Source organism: Onychomys torridus, chromosome 8 (genome assembly GCF_903995425.1).
Source record: "Onychomys torridus chromosome 8, mOncTor1.1, whole genome shotgun sequence".
Lineage (NCBI taxonomy): Eukaryota > Metazoa > Chordata > Mammalia > Rodentia > Cricetidae > Onychomys > Onychomys torridus.
In genome coordinates this window covers 87,209,571-87,230,334 of record NC_050450.1, presented here as the reverse complement: position 1 = coordinate 87,230,334, position 20,764 = coordinate 87,209,571, and the positions used below count along the sequence as shown (strand labels likewise).

General features: G+C 48.4%; 1 long non-coding RNA gene across 1 annotated transcript; it reads right to left on the bottom strand.

Moving 5' to 3' along the window:
- Positions 1-5,177: 5,177 nt before the first annotated feature.
- On the bottom strand, positions 5,178-20,576 carry LOC118588400. Its single transcript, XR_004945592.1, has 3 exons — positions 20,393-20,576; positions 5,846-6,128; positions 5,178-5,741 (listed from the first exon to the last, which is right to left on the bottom strand). It is a non-coding gene; the product is annotated as an uncharacterized LOC118588400 (long non-coding RNA).
- Between the last annotated feature and the right edge of the window lie 188 nt (positions 20,577-20,764).

Genomic DNA, 20,764 nt, shown 5'->3' with positions numbered 1-20,764 from the left:
ACATCCAGGGAGGCAGAGAAAGAAAGGAAAGAGAAGGCCTCCAGAGAAAGGCTGGAAGGGACTCGGGGCAGGGCAGCATCTTTTCCTTAGCTGGGCAGCCATTTCCACTAGTTTCTGGGGACCCCATCATCTGGGAACTTATACACAGTGCAGGCCGCAGGTTCCACACACATAGGATCAGAACTGGCAGCTTTTTTTTTCTTTTAAGATTTATTTATTTATTATGTATACAGAAGAGGACACCTGATCTCATTACAGATGGTTGTGAGCCACCATGTGGTTGCTGGGAATTGAACTCAGGACTTCTGGGAGAGCAGCCAGTGCTCTTAACCTCTGAGCCATCTCTCCAGCCCCAGAACTTGCATCTTAACACAACCCCCAGGTCCTTCCTCGCCCAATAAAATTGAAACTCACTGCTGGGCCCCACTACTGAGCTCAACTCAGGCCTGTGTTCCTAAGAGCAATGTCCTGCCCCAAGGACTGGCCAGCTATGCCCAAGGGAGGCTGTAACCTACTTGACCCAGTCTCCCGCCAAAAGCATCTGAAGTGTCCAGAGTCTGATGAGACAGACATAACGTACGTCACCCATGTTGATGTCACCTCTGTTGAAGAGGAGCGAGCAACAGCCCACCCCATGGACAGAGCGGCTCCACGCTCTACCCTGCCTCCCACCGCTACCTCACTGGCACCAGCGTTACCTGCTCCTGCCCCAGCCCCGCCCCTTGGCTTGTGTACCCTGGTTATTAGTGCTCTAGGCCCACCTGTGTGGGCCCTCCACTCTTGGAGAGGCAGCATTCTTGAAATCTTTCTGCACTTGAAGCAAGTGCCGAGAGCGCTGAACACTGACTGAGCCCAAGACAGATGTAGCTCAAGGGAATTGAGCTGTTCTGAAAGCAGCTGGCAGAACCTGAAAGTCATTAACAGCCATCAACACCCCTGGGAGTGACTATCATTGATTCATTTATTGCTATTAACAATTGAGTGTGAATTAGCTCCTGGCTCCTTCTAAACTGGCTGGCAGAGTGAACTGGGCTATCCAGACTATTGAGTTTTGATAGAAGACACTAGTCCTGGGGAAGGAAAAGCCCAGGCCGGCTAGTTTCCATCCTTCTTCCTATTCCGGCTGGCCAACCGGCTTGTCCCAGTCTCACTGAGGCCCCAAGACAAGGGTTACAAAGAGTGTCCCCAGAGGTGGTCTGTACTATAGTGGATATCTTCTCCAGACTGAAATCTGCACCCCGAAGTCAAGTCACTACTGTGCCTCAGTCTCCCGGCCTGGGGTCCAGAGGGGTTCTATAAGGAAGGGGCTGCCTCTCCCTGCCAACAGGTCTCCCATTTCAGAGCTCTGACAGGACGGAAAGAGGAGGGAGGGAGGGAGGGAGGGAGGGAGGGAGGGAGGGAGGGAGGGAGGATGAGAAGCAGAAGGGATGGGGGAACAGAGGAGGGCGGGTAACCGATGTTTCAGAGGCTCCTGATTTGTGTGGGTCACTCTGTTCACTCAACTATGCAGCTATTAGCAATTTAATCCTCACAACACTGATGACATTATTCCCATTTTACAGCCAAGGAAACTGAGCTGGAAGAAATCGAGGCTGAAAGAAATTAGTACCACACACAGCGTCACCCAGCCCATGAGATGCAGGGCCAGATTTAGAACCAAGATGGGTCTGGTGCCATTGCTACCTGCCAAGTCTGGAGACAGGAGGCCAAGAGTCTGTTCAGGCCCCTTTTAAGAACAGCAGAGGAGCCAGCCTGCCCCCACCCCCTCTCCGGACACCCGCTTCTCATGTACTTTGGCAAGTGAGCTTTCTCCTACCAGCTCCTGTCCACTGTAGTACCAGGAAAGCTAATGAAGAAGGGGGGATGGTAAATTAGGCGGGGAGCACCTGCTGATGGCCTGGATTCCTGCCCCTGTGCTGGGCCAGCCTGGGCTTGAGGCCCTTCTCCCGGCTTCCCTTGCTATCCGGTGCCAAGCCCATCTCTCCCAGAGGCCCACAGCCTCGAGAGCCAGCTAACTCCTGCCAGGTTGAGGGTGCGGCACCTGAAGAGACAACACGACAGTGCACGGACTCTGAGGCCTAGAGCGCCCCTCCTCATATCAGGGCAAAGGGGCAGGAAGGGAGCTAGCGAGGCCTGAGAAGGACCAGTATTCCTTCTCAGACAGTACTGGGCCAGGTTTGAGGGATCCAAGTTGCCTCCCCAACACCGCCTCAGCTGAGCTATCAGCAGCATGCATCACTGACCCTCCCTGCTTCCCCACCCACGTCAATCCCAATTTGGGGGAAACTAACATTTATTAAGCACAACTGTGAGTAGGCCAAGGCAGTGACCTCATTCTACCATTAGCAGACAGTGCTGCTAGCCTCTGTCACGCTGAGGAAACCAAGGCCCAGAGTGCTTACTGACGTGCCCAGGTCCCAGCCAGTGAAGCAGGGCAAGCCCCAGGCTCCCTGGTTCTCTTTCTGCCTTCGCCTGATACCTCCCAGGACCACAAGCCTTTAAGGTGAACCTGAACTGATTCTTGAGACCAGAGCAGAACCTTCCTGTCCTCCAGTCCTCTGGCCTCTTAGTGGCCTGTGCAGATATGGGAAGTGTCCTTAGGGACTACCCTTAAGTCTAAAGGATCTCCTGTCAGAGTCAAGGCAGCTGGGAGAAGTATGCTAAATAAAGAGGAGACCCTGACGCAGCATATGCTCAGAAGCCTTGAGACGCTTGACGGCCTGCCCAGTGAAGCACAGGCCCCTCTATACAAGCTCTCCTCCTCCTCCTCCTCCTCCTCCTCCTCCTCCTCCTCCTCCTCTCCCTCCTCCTCCGCTGGACCCGCTACCCCAACACCGCAGGGTCCCCTTAACTTCTTATCTAAGCAGCTAAAATCTGCACCAATTCATGTTCCCATAGGAAGTCCGTGTCTTCCTTACTTTCCAATTTCTTCTCCCAATTTCTTCCTACCACCCCAGCCATCGGAAACCTACAAACGTCATCTGTTAGAATTGTGTGCGTCACAATCCAACACAAATGTCAATTCCCACAAGCCACGTTTTATGGCAAATTTCCCTTCGTTCCTCCGTTCCCTGCAGGTATGTGCCTTGGTGGTGGTACTCCTTGGAGTTTGTGGGTTCTCAGTCACGACACCCCAGTCCCCAGCTGCTGAGCCCTCAGTGTGTTTTCCAGCCCAGGCTTCCCCCACTGGAGGTGGAGATCTGGGGTAGCTGAGAAGAAAACTCTGGCTTCCTGGGGTTCAGAGTGTTCCTGAGAAGGATTCTGGCCCTCTCCAAGGCTGGTGAGAGATGCCAGCTCTGTCACCAGGAATCCTGAGAAATCTGGGAACAGTAAGCAAAGCCAAGGAATGTCCCACCCACGGGCACTGGAGCCACTTCCTTCCTGGAGGGAGAACAAAGCAGAGGGAGATAAGGCCTCTCTCTGCGTGCAGGGCGGACTGGCTGCAGAGAGCTGGGCCCCAAACCCACAACCCTGCTGGAAGGGGCCTGCTAGGTGGCTGCTTAGGGAGCCCAGGAGGGAAAGATGGGCACCAGGTCGGGTCAAAGCCCCATCCTGTCCCTCCTCCTCCTCCTCTGCTTGACTCTCCCACCCTTCTCTCATGTCTCCTTCTTGGTCCTCACAGACCCCTCTCCCATCTCTTGTTTCTTCCTCCCATAACCACCCGCTCTCCTGGACCACACTACACGAAGAGCAGGCATGACTCCCAATTTCCATGCCCTTATCTTGACATTCCAGGCCTTCCTGGTGGGCCCCCAACACACCTCTCCACCCCACAAACTCTCCAGGCCTGCGCATTCCTGCCTCCTGGCTGGTCACTAGAGTCCTGTGACCCCCATGACCTATGTCCTCCCTGCTAGCTGCTGTGTCACCCAGTGGAAATTCTGACTCTAAGGACCCTCCCCCAACCCCTGCACTCCACCATCCTGAGCAGCACTGCCTGATCCCCAACCAGAATACATCTCCCCCACACCTATTCTAGAATTGGCCCCCCTGTACCCACATTCACACATGCCCGCCACCCAGGGCTGTGACAGTTTGCCCTGGAAGGAAGTAGCAATGGTAATGGAAGTAGGCATCCTCGTCTCCTGCAGACTCCTGCTTCCCTTCACAGTGTCTACGGTTGACACTGGGAATGCAGTGCCCAGCCAAAGGTCGTATCATCTCCCAAGCCTCCATGACATTAAGATGGAGCCACATGATCAGTTTCCACCCAGGGGATGTGAGCAGTGGTGTCCCATCTGGGCCAAAGCTGGCACGCCTTCATTCTCTCTTCCTGGTCCACTAGCCAGACACCCGTGGCCAACATCATCTTGGGAGCCACCAGTGAAGGTGGCAGACTGTCAGCTCGAGCTGGTCTCTGAGCAGCTCCACTGCCTAGCCTGGCATTTCCTTAGAGCAAAATAGGACAAGAAGCACTCTATTGTCCCTAAGCAATTAGTAATTCTTGGGCCTGTTTGTTATACCAGTTAGCCTATCCAGACTAATACAAACTGCTACCAACTTTGGGAGTGCTTCCTTGAGTGCTAGGAACTGTGTGTGTGTGTGTGTGTGTGTGTGTGTGTGTGTGTGTGTGTGTGGTGTCTGTCTGTCTGTATCTCTGTCTGTGTCTGTGTGTCTGTCTGCTATCTCTGTCTGTCTCTGTGTGCGTGTATGTACCTGGGTGCACCTATGTGGCTGCCTATATGTGTGCATGTGTGTAAGCCCAATTAATATTGAGTGTCTTCCTCAACCACTCTCCACCTTAGTTTTTGAGACAGGGTCTCTCCCTGAACTGATTCAGCTAGCCTGGCAGAGGCAAGCAACCCCAGAGAGCCTCCTTCCTGCCTCCCCCAAACTGAGATTACAGGGGAGGACCCTGGCTTTTTACATGTGGATTCTCATGCTTGGGCAACACGGGCCTCACCATCAGAGCAATGACCTCGTCCTGCAGATAAACACCTTCCACATTTCCTGTGTCAGTCCGTCCCCAGAGTACCTCCACAGGAACCTGAGGACAATCACAAGTTCAAGAACAACCTGGGCTGCAGAGTGAATTCAAGGCCAGCCTCAGTAACAGCAAAATTCTATTTTAAAATCTGAAAGAAAGGAAGACAGGCAGGCAGGCAGACAGAAAGACACTACAAATGCTTAGTGGTAGACTTTTCATCCATATGGAGAAAAAAAAGTCACAATGAAAAGTTAGGTCATTTGGCCAAAGTCACTCAGTGAATAAATTGCTTTCCGATTATCACCGAGTGCAGAGTCACCCACAGGCCTTTGACACATAACTGACACCCCCACACACCTCCCGGCCAACTATTGTCAATCGAAAGGGCAAGTCAGTGTTCTGGTCACACCTTCACCCCTGCAGAACAAGTGTCGGATCTGCATTCAACAGCTTCATTGTAGCTGCCTTTCAGTTTCTTTTCTGTAGGAGCTTCCTGGGTCCTCTTCAGAGCCGAGGGCACCTCTCATATGCCTACCTTATCACCGCCGAGGTCAGGCGAGCGTGCACGTTGCTGAACTAGAAACAAGGTCTAACAAGCCCAGTGACCTCCCCACTGTGACCCCTGAAAGGCCACCATTCAGCTCCTCACCCTTTTGATCATGTCACTTCTGGCCTGGGCAGCTGGAGGTTCCCAGCAGGGCAGGGGTGAGAATCCAGAAACATATATCCATGGCCTGTGAGAGCATGCCAGTGTTTTCTTGCTTAAGCCACACAATCTGCTTTCCATTTCTTCAGGGGAGTGGGTGGAGCATGACTGAAGGAGGGAAGAAAAAGGATTCCTCAGGATGAGTGAATAAAGATCAGAAAACATGAAAGTCCATAGAAATGTGGGTATCATAGGCAAAGGCTCTGGCTCACCCCAGGAGAAATTCAGGAAGGGCCGGACTTCCTTCCTTCTAAAACCTTACTGAGCACTCTCCATACAGCGCCTCTGCCCCACAGCTGGGGAGGAGCCAAGGTATCCACATCGTCATGGATCAGCCCAGTCTTCTCCACCAGGCAGCTTCCCTGCAGTCCACAAGGCCCTGGGTTGCAGTGATGTCCTCAGCTGTCTGTCTCATCTGACAGTGAAGGGCAGAGATAGTTCTGTCTTGGTCACTGTTACCTCTCAGAGGTGCACAGAGGGCACTTAATGGATGGTCTGTGGAATAAAACGTCCATCTGAAGGAGCAGAAGTAAATTGTAACAGTGGTCTTGATCAACAATTCCCATGAGCTCTCCAAGACAGGAAGAGTGATATCAGGTGTGCGTGCACCCGTGCACACATGTGAATGCACCCATAGCACACAGCTCCCATTCTATAAATACAGGAAAGTCTAGAGAGTCTAGAGAGCTGTCCTTTCTTAGCCAACAAGGAAGATGGGGGGGAGTCCCTACTTTTTATTGTATCTGGAGTCCACATGCATCTTTTTATCCCACCCTAAATCACACACACACACACACACACACACACACACACACACACACACACACACCTTTAGCTGAGAGGCTATGAAAGCTGTCCACAAGGGGGCACCAAAGACTATCAGACTCAAGATCACAACACCAAGATTACTGTTTGGCCTCAAAGAGGTACGGAGAACGTGAGATGGGGGGGAGGGTGTCTCTTGTGGAAACTTCAGAAGAGGAGGCACATGGGGCTGAGATGGAAACTGAGGCTGAGTCACAATGTGGTGCAAATGAATCACTGCATCCTGACAGACATTTACCGCCTGTTCCCGTCATTTTCTCTACATTAATACTTCAGTAGTTTCCCAGTCACTTTTTAAATCTTTTTGTAGATTTATTATTTTACGTGTAGGGGTGTTCTGTTATGGTTGTTTTTGTTTTGTTTTGTTTTTTTGTTTCAAGACAGGTTTTCCTGTGCAATAGTCCTGGTTGTCCTGGAACTCACTATGTAGACCAGGCTGGCCCTGAACTCACAGAGATCTGCCTACCTCTACCTCTCAACTGCTGGGATTAAAGGAGAGTGCCACCACCACCTGGCCCATAGGGGTGTTTTTGCCTGAGTGTGCACTACATTCGTGTCTAGTGCCCTCAGACATCAGAAGGGTGTGTCAGATCCCTTGCATTGGAGTTATAGACTGTTGTGAGCCATGTGTGTGCTGGGGAAAAAACCTGGGCCCTGTGCAGGAGTTAAGAATGCTCTGAACTGCTGATCCGATTCTCTGGCCCCTTCACTCATGTTTATGGGGGTCAGAATCACTATAGTTTCTGCCTTAGAGATACAAAGAAAAAAAATAATGTCTCCAACAGTTAAAGTAACTTGCCTGGGAATGCTCAGAGGCAAAGTCAGAATTCTAACTCAGAACGGACCAGGGGAGGTGACACATGGCTGTAATTCCAGCACTCGGGAGATGGAGGCAGCAGGATCAGGTTACTATCAGTTATTAGTCGAGGCCATACTGGGCTACCTAAGACCCTGCCTCAGGAGAAAGAGTAATTCGAACTCAAGACCTGTTACTGACAGCTCAAGCTGGACATGATTCATTCTGTTCCCTGGGGCTTAGACTTTCTGACATCCTACGGTCCAGTCCAGAATTCTGTGCAGTGAACCCCACTTCCGTCTTCTTCTTGGGTAGTCGTGAAGGACCTGGGAGTTGGTTTTCTGGGTGTGAATAGCTTGTTGCCCTGAAGCTGACCCCTCACAGTGTGTAAACCATTGCTGTCGAGCTGCTCAGATGTTGTTAGAAAGCAATAAAGCAATTCCTAGCAAGGGGCATAGAACTCTTCTCCGCCACCCCACCCCCACCCCACCCACACCCCACCCCCAACCCACCCCTTCTGACCCAATCAGCTCATTCCTGGGAATTTATCCCAAGGAAACAATTCCAATGGAAGCCAAGCAGTAATCTGCATAAATGCATGCATGGAAGTCTTTCTTTAAAGGTCAAAAGCTGGGAACCAAAACAGGGAAGTGGTTTCCAAAACTGGAGCTTCAACACAATGGGCAATCAAGCCCGGGAAACCACAGCTGTGGAGCTGCCGGGAATGAGCTAACATTCCTGCTATACATCTAATCCTGGCCCTCCCACCTAACCAGCTAGTCAACCAACTATGCTTGTGGGGGAGGGGGCTTCTCTGCTGGTGTCCAAGATAGACTCTAATCCCCCGTGCTCCGAGGAAATGGGAGAGAAACTGGAAACAAGGACAACAACCTAAATCATTCTTGACTTTTGGATTTCCAGGGCCGTGGGTCCTGGTAAGGCATGGAGTTCTCCCAGGGTAGTTTGATTATTGATTATCAATGGCTTTCACCTTCCAACAGCAATCTAGCTGTTCATGTAAAGTTTAGTTAAGATAACAGGTAGTTTCTTTTTTGATGTTTTATTTATTATGCATGTGTGTGTGTGTGTGTGTGTGTGTGTGTGTGTGTGTGTGTGTGATATTCGTGAGTGATTGCAGACACATGCGTGCCACCATACCAATATTGAGATCAGAGGACAACTTTTGGGAGTCTGTTCTCCCACTGTGGGTCCCAGGGAGCAAACTCAGGTTCCAGCCTGCGCTTTTGCCTGCCGACCCATCTTGCTAGCCCGATACGCACATTTTCTATTTATTGATGGCAGCCTGAGAGCACCAGAAACAGATCATGAACCGAGATGTCTAATTGTTACCCTACCCCTTTAATGATAACTGGTAAGCAAAGACTTCCACATCATTGCCCCCACCATGGCTTCAACTTATGACAATGTATATGCAAGGGGCTATGGGGATTTCTCAGTCCAGAATCACTTACCTACTTACCTTCCAACCACAAGACAGCAATCCTGAATTGCTGTCTCTGGCCTCCACAACATACACAATATTCAAAAAAAAAAAGTCCAGGTAGTGGTGGCACACGCCTTTGATCTCAGCACTTGGGAGGCAGAGCCAGACAGATCTCTGTGTGTTCAAGGCCAGCCTGGTCTACAGAGCAAGGTCCAGGACCAGGACAGGCACCAGAACTACCCGGAGAAACCCTGTCTCAAAAAACAAACAAACAAAAGAATAAAAAAATGTAAAAAAGAAGAAGGAGGAGGAGAAGAAGGAGGAGGAGGAGGAGGAGGAGGAGGAGGAGGAGGAGGAGAAGAAGAAGAAGAAGAAGAAGAAGAAGAAGAAGAAGAAGAAGAAGAAGAAGAAGAAGAGGAAGAAATGTGCATGGGGCAATGGAACAGGTATGGCTGGCCTTTCCCAAATCGTATTTGCATTAGTTGCCTGTTGCTATGGAACTAAATACCCCAAAGGTTAGTGTCCTAAACAAGCACATCTGTCATCTCAGTTTCTGTAGGTGACAGATGCAGGTGTAATGTCTGAAAGCTGAAGTCATGGTGTCCCTTAGCTCTGCCATGGAAGGATCCACCTCCAAGATCTCACACATGGTTGTTGGCAAGATCCAGCTCCTTGTGGGATGTTGGATTGATGGCTCCATCTTCTCACCACCTCATGCCTTTGGCACGCTGGCCTCTCCGTGGGATGGCCCTCACGCGGCAGCTGGCTTTGTCACAGCAAATAAAGGCGAAGGCTGTGGGGAGTTGAGTAAGGGCAAGATGAGAGTCCCCGTTTTCCAGGACCTAATCTCCAAAAGGACATCTCTCATTTCTGCCATGTTTTATTCATTAGGAAGCAAGTCCAGCCCACACTCGAGGGAGCTCACAGGAGGACGTGTGGTATGCCTACCACATACTCCTAACATTTATAGCATCGTCTCAATAACAAAAACAATATTTGCTGAAGTTACTTGTCTAATATGGAAATGTTCTAGCTCTGGCCTGAATGCCTGTGCCTCCCAAGCACGGTCCCCTCCCTGCACCACAGAGAGCATTAAATGTCCAGCACTCACCACCCTTCACACAAAGGCCCTGCTGAATCTGCCTGTATGCGTGGCTTTTCGCCAGATTCAGGAATTGGGGGGGTTGAATGGGGAGCAGTGTGACATTGCAGAAGCCAAGTGTCACAGAAAGGAGGCAACCCCAGGCTCACTTTTGAAAAGGACTCAGTTGGTCCCTTGCTCCAAGGCCATTCTTGTTGCTTTTTAGGCTGAATTCTAAATCAGCCAGCAAGTCCCAAGCAGATGTGGCCTCAGCTTCCTCCAGCCTGTTCGCAGTTCTCTTTTCTGCATTCCAGCTCAACTCCACCAGGCTCTCCCTTCCTTTTTGGCTCTTGGCCTCTTGGCCTCCCTCTTCTCCTGGAGCTCCCTCTCCTTGCTTCAAAACCTCTCCTGCCAGGTTCCCACGGAGACTGCAGAACTGTCAGAGCACAGTTCCTTGCAGACAGGACCTGGGGCGTCACAGGACAGCGACCCCATCCTGGAAATGACTGATGTCAATCAAAAGAATCTGTTTTTCCTCCCTCTGTTTTGTTATTGTTGTTGTTTAGTTTTTGTTGTTATTGTTTTGTTTTGGGTTTTTTGGTTTTCTGGGGTGTTTTTGTTTTTGTTTTTGTTTTTGTTTTGTGGCAGGGTTTCACTCTGGAGCTCCTGGGAAGGCTGAAATCACTATGTAACCCAGACTGGACTTGAAATTCATTACCATCCATCTACTTCAGCATCCCAAGAATCCCAAGTGTAGGAATTATAAGTGGGAGCCACTACCCCACGGGGAGTGCAGCAGTAGCATCTATTTTTTGAATTAATTAATTTCTTTCTTTCCTTCCTTCCTTCCTTCCTTCCTTCCTTCCTTCCTTCCTTCCTTCTTTCTTTCTTTCTTTCTTTCTTTCTTTCTTTCTTTCTTTCTTTCTTTCTTTCTTGTTGTTGTTGTTTTTTCGAGACAAGGTTTCCCTGTGTAGCTTTGCACCTTTCCTGGAACTCACTCTGTAGCCCAGGCTGGCCTCGAACTCACAGAGATCCGCCTGCCTCTGCCTCCCGAGTGCTGGGATGAAAGGCATGTGCCACCACCGCCCAGCTAATTTCTTTTTAGTATTACTTTACATGTATGAGTATTTTGCCTTCATGTACATCTGTGCACCACACGCATGCCTGGTGCCAGAGGAGGGAAGCCTGGTTCTTTTCGACAAGTGCTCTTAACCACTGAGCCCACTCTCCAGCCTCATGGAGTAGCACCTCTAGCCCTCAGGCAATCAATTCTTAAACCAAGGCAAGATTAGGAAGCACTGCCCTCCTCTCCCACCCACCTTTGCAAAGCAGTGGAGGTGCGAGTGCGCAGGCCTGGAGTCCTCAGAACAGAAATGCTGGTGCAGAGGTAAGGAGTAGAGTGCTCTTGACATGGGCTGAGTCCTGGGGAGGCTGGTGCCACTGCACAGTCAGGGAACTAGAGGAGCATGGAGGAGCCGAGACTCTTCTCCAAGCCTGTGCAGTCAGGAAACAAAGAGCCCCAACACAAAGAAGGTCCCCAAGGCTCCTTCTGATACAGTGGGAGAATTAGAGATGCCAGATTTGGCAAATAAAACTCCAGAAGCCCCATGAAATTTGCATTTCAAATGTGCAACAAATACTTCTTTAGTCGAGGGCACGTCCCAAATAGGACACAGGTGTCCCGAGTGTTAGCTGGCAACACAGCCAAGGGTATACCAGGGCTAAATAAAGCCTTCAGGCTTTGGTCTGTGATTGTTCCAGAGGCTTCCTGGAGAAAAGAACAAATTCTAGGGCTGCTGCTCCAGACAGCCCACGCAGCACAGAAAAATGGCAGCAGGTGTCATCATTACAGCTCAACAATTGGAAACTACCAAATACACCAAAAGAATGGCTTCCTTATCCAGGGCAAAGGGCCACAACTAATTGGTTTAAAACAACAGAAATTCAACGGGTTGGACTTTTTGTCATTCAGACAATGACAAGTCCAGAGAAACCAAGGGGCTGCCAAAGTCAGGCTTCCTTTGACTTCCATCATATGGGTTAAAACCCTCTTCCAAATATGGTCACACTCATCAGCATGAGGAACTGGGTACTTTAATGTACCTTTTAAAGGGTGACTGACCCAATACAACCCATAACAAAAGGAATGACTAAGTTAAAACAACATACAGAGAGATGTCCATAATAGATTTATGGAGGGGGGAGTAGAATAAGGTACAAAGAGAAAAACATCCATCACTTTGTCTTTTTTTTTTTTTTTGTCTGTGCTTGGGGATGTTGGTTGGTTTTTGTCCTCATTTTTGTTGTTTGGTTTTTTGTTTTGTTCTTTGTTTGTTTGAGACAACGTCTCATTAGTAGTTCTGGCTGTCCTGAAACATACTATGTTGACTGGGCCAGTCTCGAACTCACAGATACCTGCCTGCCTTGGCCTTTCAAGTGCTGGGATTAAAACTATGCACCATTAAGCCTAATCTGCCACTGTCCTCTTATAATATTAAAATATATAAAGGCTAAAGATGTGGCTCAGCTGTTAAGAGTGTTTAATGTTCTTCCAGAGGACCTGAGTTCAATTCCCAGCACCAATATCAGACTGCCCACAGTGGCCTAACTCCAGTTCCAGGAGTTCCAATGTCCTTTTCCTGGGCTCCTTGGGTACTGCACCTATGTAGCTTACACACCACATACACACATAAAATAATAAAAACACATTTTTTTGTTTGTTTTTGTTTTTCGAGACAGGGTTTCTCTGTGTAGTTTTGGTGCCTCTCCTGGATCTCACTCTATAAACCAGGCTGGCCTTGAACTCACAGAGATCCACCTGGTTCTGCCTGGCGAGTGCTGGGATCAAAGGCATACGCCACCACCGAGTGGCAAAAACAAATTTCTTTTCTTTTCTTTTTTTTTTTAAGATTTATTTATTTGTTATGTATACAGTGCATGTGTTCCTGCAGGCCAGAAGAGGTCGCCAGATCCCATTACAGGTGGTTGTGAGCCACCATGTGGTTGCTGGGAATTGAACTCAGGACCTCTGGAAGAGCAGTTGGTGCTCTTAACCACTGAGCCATCTCTCCAGCCCATTTTTTTTTTTAAGATTTATTTATTTTATTTAAATTGATGTTTCTCTTGCATGCATGTCTATATGAGGGTGTCAGATACCCTGGAACAGGAGTTACAGACAACTGTGAGTTGCCATGTTGGTGTGGGAATTGAACCCGGGTCCTCTGGAAGAGGAGCCAGTGCTCTTAACTGCTGAGCTATCTCTCCAGCCCGCAAAAACAAATTTTAATATTGAAATAAACACATAGGAGCTTCGTTCATGATTATTACTTAATTATTAATTCAGTTACCAAATGCTTGTTTGACATACACCGGGGATACATCACAGGCAAGGTAGACCCCATCCCTGCCTCCCATAGCTAATCAAAGAATATGCATCTACCCATTATTGCTGTTTTCCAAGTGAGCATGGAGTGGGGAGTGGCAAGGGGAAACTTTCTTTATTGCTTAACTTTGAGCAAACATGTTCTTAATTTGTAACTTTTAAAAAAATGCTTAGCCTTTCCTTCCTTTTCTTTCTTTCTTTTTTAATCTGAAGCCCCTCCCTTTGGAAGGCTCTCTGTTCTTTCCCACGCACAGTGGCTGGAACACAGCTGCTTAAGTGACGGGCACCTCCATGGGTGGTTGCTGGGGCAGCAAGCAAGGTTTTCCATGAGTGTGGATGAGTGAGAACCAGGAGGAATGTGTGTCCAATCCAACTGTTCCTCTTTTACAGTGACAGTGACTAAGAGAATAAGACGCCTATGATTGTTCTTGTGTGGTCTGTTTCTTCCTGGGGACTCCAGCCTCTAAGCTATCCCCAAATGTGTTGGTTTTTTGGGGGTTTTTTTGTTATTGTTATTGTTATTGTTATTGTTGTTTTGTTTTGTTTTGTTTTTCAGACAAGCTCTTACTGGTTGGACTGGTACTCACTATGTATCTCAGGCACTCTCAAACTTACAGCAATCCTCCTGCCTCTGCATGTGGAGTGCTGGGATTACAAGTGTGCAGCATCACGCCCAGCTATCAGCATGGTTTTATAGAATCTTGTATGACCAGCCTCCAGCACAGCACTCAACGATACAGGCACTCAAGAACAGGCGTTGAGTGAACACAAGACTAGCACAGCTTGCCATGGCGCCTCTCACTCCTGCAGTCTGATGCCCTTGTTTTATAACAAGTAAAACAAAAGCCTGGACAAGTCAGGCCACAGAGAAAGTTAGTAATACAAGAGGATTTAACAGTTCTCAGCCCAGACACTTATCTTAAAAATAATTTAAATTATCAGTAGTGGTGATGTTCCTCTCTAATCCTGACAGAAGCAGGTAGATCAGTTCCAGGACAGCCAAGGTTACACAGAGAAACCCTGTCTTAAAGAAAAAAAAAAAAAAAGAATTTAAATTAAAAATTAAATATATCAGCCAGGTGGTGGGTGGCACCCACTTTTAATCCCAGCACTCGGGAGGGAGAGACGGGATGATCTCTGTGAGTTAAGGCCAGCCTGGTCTACAGAGTGAGTTCCAGGACTGTGACACAGAAACACCCTGTCTCAGGAAGAAAAAAAAATTAAATATAGCTAATGGTAAGATCAAAAGACACATGAACAATGGAGTTTAAAATCATCAAACATTTCAAAACTAGTGTTTACTTTCAATCTCAAGATTTTTTTTTACTGTGGCTAAGTTCTCAACAGAGGTTGGGTTTCGTGGGTGCTGGTTAGTCACACCCCTCCCCCCACTTCTCCAGGTTTTGATCCAATGGAGAACAGACACAGAAGACACACAGGGATTCAAATGTCAGCTTTCTTTGGGGGCCAGATGGACCGGAGGATATGGCTAGGACCCAAACCAAATGGGCTTCCTATTCTGCTCCCCGGCTTTGAAATAACCCACCCACCCAGCCCAACAGCTGGACTATTGAAGGTCTCCCTGGGCAGGAGCTGCGTCGGCCTGGAGCTGAGGCCTGGAGGATGCAGGCGCATAGAGAGCATGCAATTCAAGTTAAGTCCGTTGCATAAAGCACCAGGGACAGGCTGAGCATAGGCTCCCTTCCGTTTCCCAGCATCCCACACTCGGGGTCCCACCTGCTTCCACAACGTGGAATCAATGTCAGGGCACCAAGAAAGTCCTCTGAAAATTTCTTTCCTCCAAACCTCCAAGAGGATGTTGGTTCCTGTTTATGGGCGGATGATGGGCGGATGGGGAAACGGGAGAGGAGAGGGTGGTCCCCCTCATTCTAGCCTTCAATTCACTTGGTACTTTTCACAGAATCTAAAAACACCTGTGTTCCAGGAAGCAGCTCGTAAGTGTAAGGGTATTTCGATTGAAAGTGAATCTGCCTCAAAGGACAGAAAACGCAACAATTAGTAACTTAAACAACAAAGGGGTATGTTTTTCTTGTCTAACAGGAAATCCCAGGGTGGGTGGTTCTGGTCGCCGTGGAGCTCCGTGGTATCACCAGGACCCCGGCTCCTCTGCCTGGCCCCACCCTAGAAAGTGGCTTTATCTCATCCTTCCTCTACCTCTGAGCAGACTGGCCCTGCTCCCTCGGGAGGACAGACGGACAGCTGAGACTTAGAGCCCTTCTAGAAACCTCTCGGGATTGGTGTGTTTTTACCTCATTAGCTGCAGGCACGCTTGTACTACTGCTCTGAAAGCCAGACTCTGGAACTTGTTTGGAAATTTGTCCAAGTCGATCCCTTTAGATAGTGAAAGAGGCTATCAATCAGTGAAGAACCTGCTCCCAAGGTCATGGCATGATAATAAGAGAAGACACTGAAAAATGATTGTCAAAGAACTGATTTTGTTTTGTTTTTCCAGGCAAGGTTTCTCTGTGTAGCCCTGGCTGTCCTGAAACTCTCCCTGTAGACCAGGCTGGCCTCGAACTCACAAAGATCCATCTGCCTCTCCTTCCCAAATGCTGGGATTAAAGCTAGCAGCCACCGCTGCCACCACCACCACCTCTGTCAGAGAACTGCTTTCTTTAAAAGGTCTAGGGATGTTGTTACCCCACCTTCAAGAGGTTATCTCTAGACAATCACTTTCTCTCCCCTCACCGCACCGCACCCCACCCTGCCCCCACAGCTGAAGACAGAACCCAGGGACTTGCTAGGCAAAGCACTCTACCACTGAGCTACATCCCCAACCCCGACAATCACTTTCAAAATGTTAAGAACAAAACAAAACAAAAACCCAGAAACTCATACTACAGAACTAAAATAAAGAGATACGTAAGCCTAACAAAGAGAAAACACAATTAGCTAACCATTACAGGCCACTCATTTAAACATTAATTTACAAGCTGGCAAATGCCCGTTTCCCTCTTTCTTGTTTGCTCCTTTGTTTAACTGCAACGGATGTTCCAGTACCTTCCTAAGACCTGTGGGGAGCAAACAGTCTTAGTTCTTGAGTGTTTTTAAAATCTCATCTGCCCAGAGTCCCCTCAGAACTTTGGCCACATTGCTCCATTGCTAGTGAGAAGTCTGGTGTTTTCTGATTCATACTTCCTTTTTTAATATTTATATGTGTCTGTGTCTGTACCCAGGAGTGTAGGTGCCCAAGGAGGCCAGAGGTATCAGATCCCTAGTTGTGAATCCTTTCACGTGGTTGCTGGGAATCGAACTCAGGACCTCTGGAAAAGCAGTCGGTGCTCTTAACCGCGGAGCCACCCCTGCAGCCCTTGGTTTGTGTTCTTTTACAGGTGGCTTCACTTTGTCTGGAATTGTAGAGTCTTCTCATCTTCCCAGGCATTCCACAATCTCTAAATCCTGTCTGTTTTTTATGGTGGGGATTTATCAAACCGTTAGTCCCAACACACAAATCTTTGCAGTCTGTGAAGTTCTGTCGAAAAAAAAAAAAAATCCTCTCCTGCTTTCTCCCTTCTCCCTGAAATACTTATTAATTAAAAAAAAAAAAAAAAAGGAGATGGTCAGTTGGTGGAGCACTTGCCTAGCATTCCTGAAGTCATGGGTTCAATCCCCAACACCTTGTTAACTGGGTGTGCAAATGATCCTTACTGGTCCAATTCAGACATCTTGCATTGACTGCTTTTGTTGTTTTGTTTTTTGTTGTTTTTTTTTTTTTTGATTTTTCATTTTTCAAGACAGGGTTTCTCTGTGTAACAGCCCAGGCTATCCTGGTACTTGCTTTGGAGGCCAGGCTGGCCTCAAACTCATGGAGATCCTCCTGCCTCTGCCGCCTGAGTGCTGGGACTAAAGGTGTGCGCCACCGCCGCCACCGGCTCAGTGACTGGATTTTAACATCTCTAGCTTTTCTCTAACAAAAGTTCTGATTCTTTCCCTTCTCGCTTTATTTTCTATTTCAACATTTCCACTGGATTTTAATTACATATACGTGTGTGTGTGTGTGTGTGTGTGTGGGGCGGCGTGCGCGTAGATATAGGTAAGGTATAGATATGTATTTGTTCATCTGACTTTTTTGCTATTTGCTCCCTTTTCACCCCACTGCTCATGATTAATAGATACAGTATCTTGTTGGATTCTTTCTTTTAAAGTTCCTTCCGGTCCATGAACTGTTTCTGTTTCTTTAGAGATTTTATTTTCAGCTTATTTATCTTGGTCTTTCTAGTTCATATTTCAGGCTTCCTCAATAGCTCCTGGCTTACGGCTGTCCATTCACATTTGAGAATGGAGCAGTACAAAGTTTCCTGGAAGCCCCTGCACATGGATAAGAGGAGATGAATAGGAGGCTTTGTTTCCCAGCAGGCTGTTCCCTCTGCCTGGAGACTTCTAAGTGCCAGCCGGCGATGGCCTTTGTTCTAAGAGCCACCTTAAACCCCAGCTGTCCTAATCTTCCCCCAGACGATTCCATTTTTTTTCAAAGACGATCCTCTAATGTGGGGGAAGGAACAAAACGTAGAGCAGAGAAAACATCTGGCTGGCTGAGCAGTCTGCCTTCAAGGGTCAGAGAAGTTTGATGTGCCATTATAGACTTTCAGTAAAGGCCGCTCTCTGCTGCACTCTGCCCATCAAAGTGCTAAGCGTCTCTCAGCAGCCTCTTCGGCTACAAGCTCTGCCATGTGCATGTCAGAATGCAGCTTCCACTGGCCTGCTCACTCGGCTGCCATCCTCTACCAAACCGATTTCCCCTTGGAGTTCCTTTCTTATTTACTATTTACTGTTAAGGCGCTTCTGAAAGAAGAGAGAAAAGACGGAATTGGGATTGGAAATCTAACTGCCTTGTGATGGAGACGAATGGGCTTGGAGGGCTGACTTGTATATTTATTTACTCTGCATGTGAAAGTACATGTGTATATGTTCATGTATGTGTATGTGCACTATATATGTGTGTACCTATGTGCAAGTGCATGTAAAGACCAGAGGTCGATTTCTGGTATTTTCCTCCATTGTAGTTTTAGGGGTAGTTTTTGTGTGTGAGTATGTTTTGCCTGTGTGCCTGGTGCCCATTGAGGTCAGAAGAGGGCATCAGATCTCCCAGGACTGGAGTTAACAGATGGTTGTGAGCTGCCAAGTGGGTGCCGGGAATTGAACCTGGGTCCTCTGCAAGAGCAACAAGTGCTCTTAACCACTAAGCCTATTCTCTAGCCCAAGAGATCTATTTTAAAGATCTTTATTTTTTATGCATATGGGTATTTTGCTTGCAAGTACATACATTCACCACCACGTGCATGCCTACTGCATCAGGAGGTCAGAAGAGAGTCTCGGAGCCCCTGGAGTTACAGATGGTTGTGAGCACCTAGGTAGGTACTGAGAACCAAAACTGGGTCTTCTGGAAGAAAAAGCAGGCTCTTAACCACTGAGCCACCTCCACAGCCACCCAGATTCCTCTGTGTTGTTTTGTTTTGGACAGGGTGTTCTCCCTGAGCCCAGAGTTCACTGATTCAGTTAGCCTGGCTAGCCCAAGCCTCAAGGGTCCTCCTGTCTCTACTCCCCAGTGCTATGATTACAGGCAGATGCCACTGTGCCCATCTCCTTATACAGGTGTTGGGGATCCGAACTCAGGTCCTCAGTCTTGTATGGCAAACACTTTACCAGCTGAGCCATCTCCCCGGCTCTGACTGCTGGGGTTTCCTACGGACCTGAACAGACTGTGCAGCCCTTTCTCATCAATGTTGCATTTATAAATTACTCAGAAATAAGCACAGGCACAGAGGAGATGCCTTTTGCTGCATAACACATTCCAGAGTCTGTTGATCGTATTTTAAATAGGAGACTAAAATCCAGCATGTCCTTAAATCACCTCTGCAGAACCCTAAAACTGCTATAGAATATAAATCTTGTAGAACGTAGTCAGGACACCACTGGTGTGGTTAAGAAAGCCTAATTGTGTAACGGAATCACACAAACCCAGTGCAACCTGGCTCAACCATCTGCCTCCTCCAGATTAGTCCCTTCATCGGTACCTAGCCGCTCAGAGTGCCCAGAGGACGGAATGGGCAAGGCACCTAGCACAGCACTTGGTGGTTATTGAGTACTCAGTAAAAACTAAATCCTGTTCCTCCTCCCCGCCCTCCACCGTTTATGCTAAGCTACTTGCTCTATCTACCCCCTCACCAATTTGCTCTGTTTCTGCACCCCCACTTCTCCACCTCTTGAGTCCCTACTCAGTCACTCCTTTTTTTAAATTTTTTATTTATTTATTTTCAAGCCGGCATTTCTCTTTGTAGCTTTGGAGCCTGTCCTGTATCTCACTCTTTGGACCAGGCTGGCCTCGAACTCACAGAGATCCACCTGCCTCTGCCTCCCGAGTGATGGGATTAAAGGTGTGCGCCACCACTGCTTCTCTCTCTCTCTCTCTCTCTCTCTCTCTCTCTCTCTCTCTCTCTCTCTCTCTCTCTTTTAATTTAAAAATTTTATGTTTGGATGTTTTGCCTGCATGTATGTCTGTGCACCACATGTAGGTAGTACCTGTGGAGGCCAGAAGAGGGCAGCAGGTCCCCTGGCACTACAGTTACGTACAGTTGTGAGCTACCATTGTTGGTGCTGGGAATTGAACCCAATCCTCTCAAGAGCAAGTGCTCTTAGCCACTAAGCCACCTCTGTGTTCATTCATCAAGATTCAGGCCACCCACATTAATAGTCTTCTCCAACCTTCGAGAAGTTTAACTTCTCCGTCCCTGTGTCCCTCTTCCTACAGCACCTCCTCACACCCTAGTTACGACTCCACTCTCTTTGCATGGTGCATAGTGGTGTCCATGCCCGCACTTCTAGCGAGAAGGATTTCTTACAATGTCCTGACCTTGTCCTCATGTTGTGCATCCCCACATGTACCGTAGCCTGTGCCTATGGGCATCCAATCCACACTCAGCATGAATGGAATCCCAAGGATGAGCAGCCTTACCCCAGTGCCACAGTGAGCTCTGCTGCCCAAACTCTGGCCCACGCGGACAGATCCTGACTTGCCCACAATGCGAACACTCTGTTCCGTTCTTGCAGACGCTTCTGAGCTGCTGTCATCGTGACCTCCACCCCCACCCCTGCCACTTTGCCAAACACAAGCAAACACGTTCGCTGCCACGAGATAGAACTCTGGTTTGGCTTGGCCCCTGCCCTACCCCATGAGACAGTCAGAGGAGGGAGGGAGGATCGCTGGGCTTACCTGGAACTCTGAGAGCCTCCTGGGTGGGGCTAGGATTTTTTTCATGCTCCCAGTGACATGTCTAGCTCTGGGGCTGGGCTGGAACAGGTTGTTTTTTCTGCTATTCTCTCAACCTCCTTGGGCAGCACATGGCAAGAGACGATTGTAACCTGCCATGTTCCTCCTCCTCCTCCCTTCTCGAAGGGAGTTTGTTGGGCTCAGGCAAACACAGAGACAGGAGCCAACCATGAGGAGAATTCTGTTCTGGAGCTTCAGGCAGAGCCCAAGGTCCGAAAGAATCCAGTCCATCCATACCAGGAGTCATCATCTAATAAAAAAAAAAAAAATCAAAGTCCCTGACATCAAGGAACCTCCAATCCTGCCCCGGGGAGC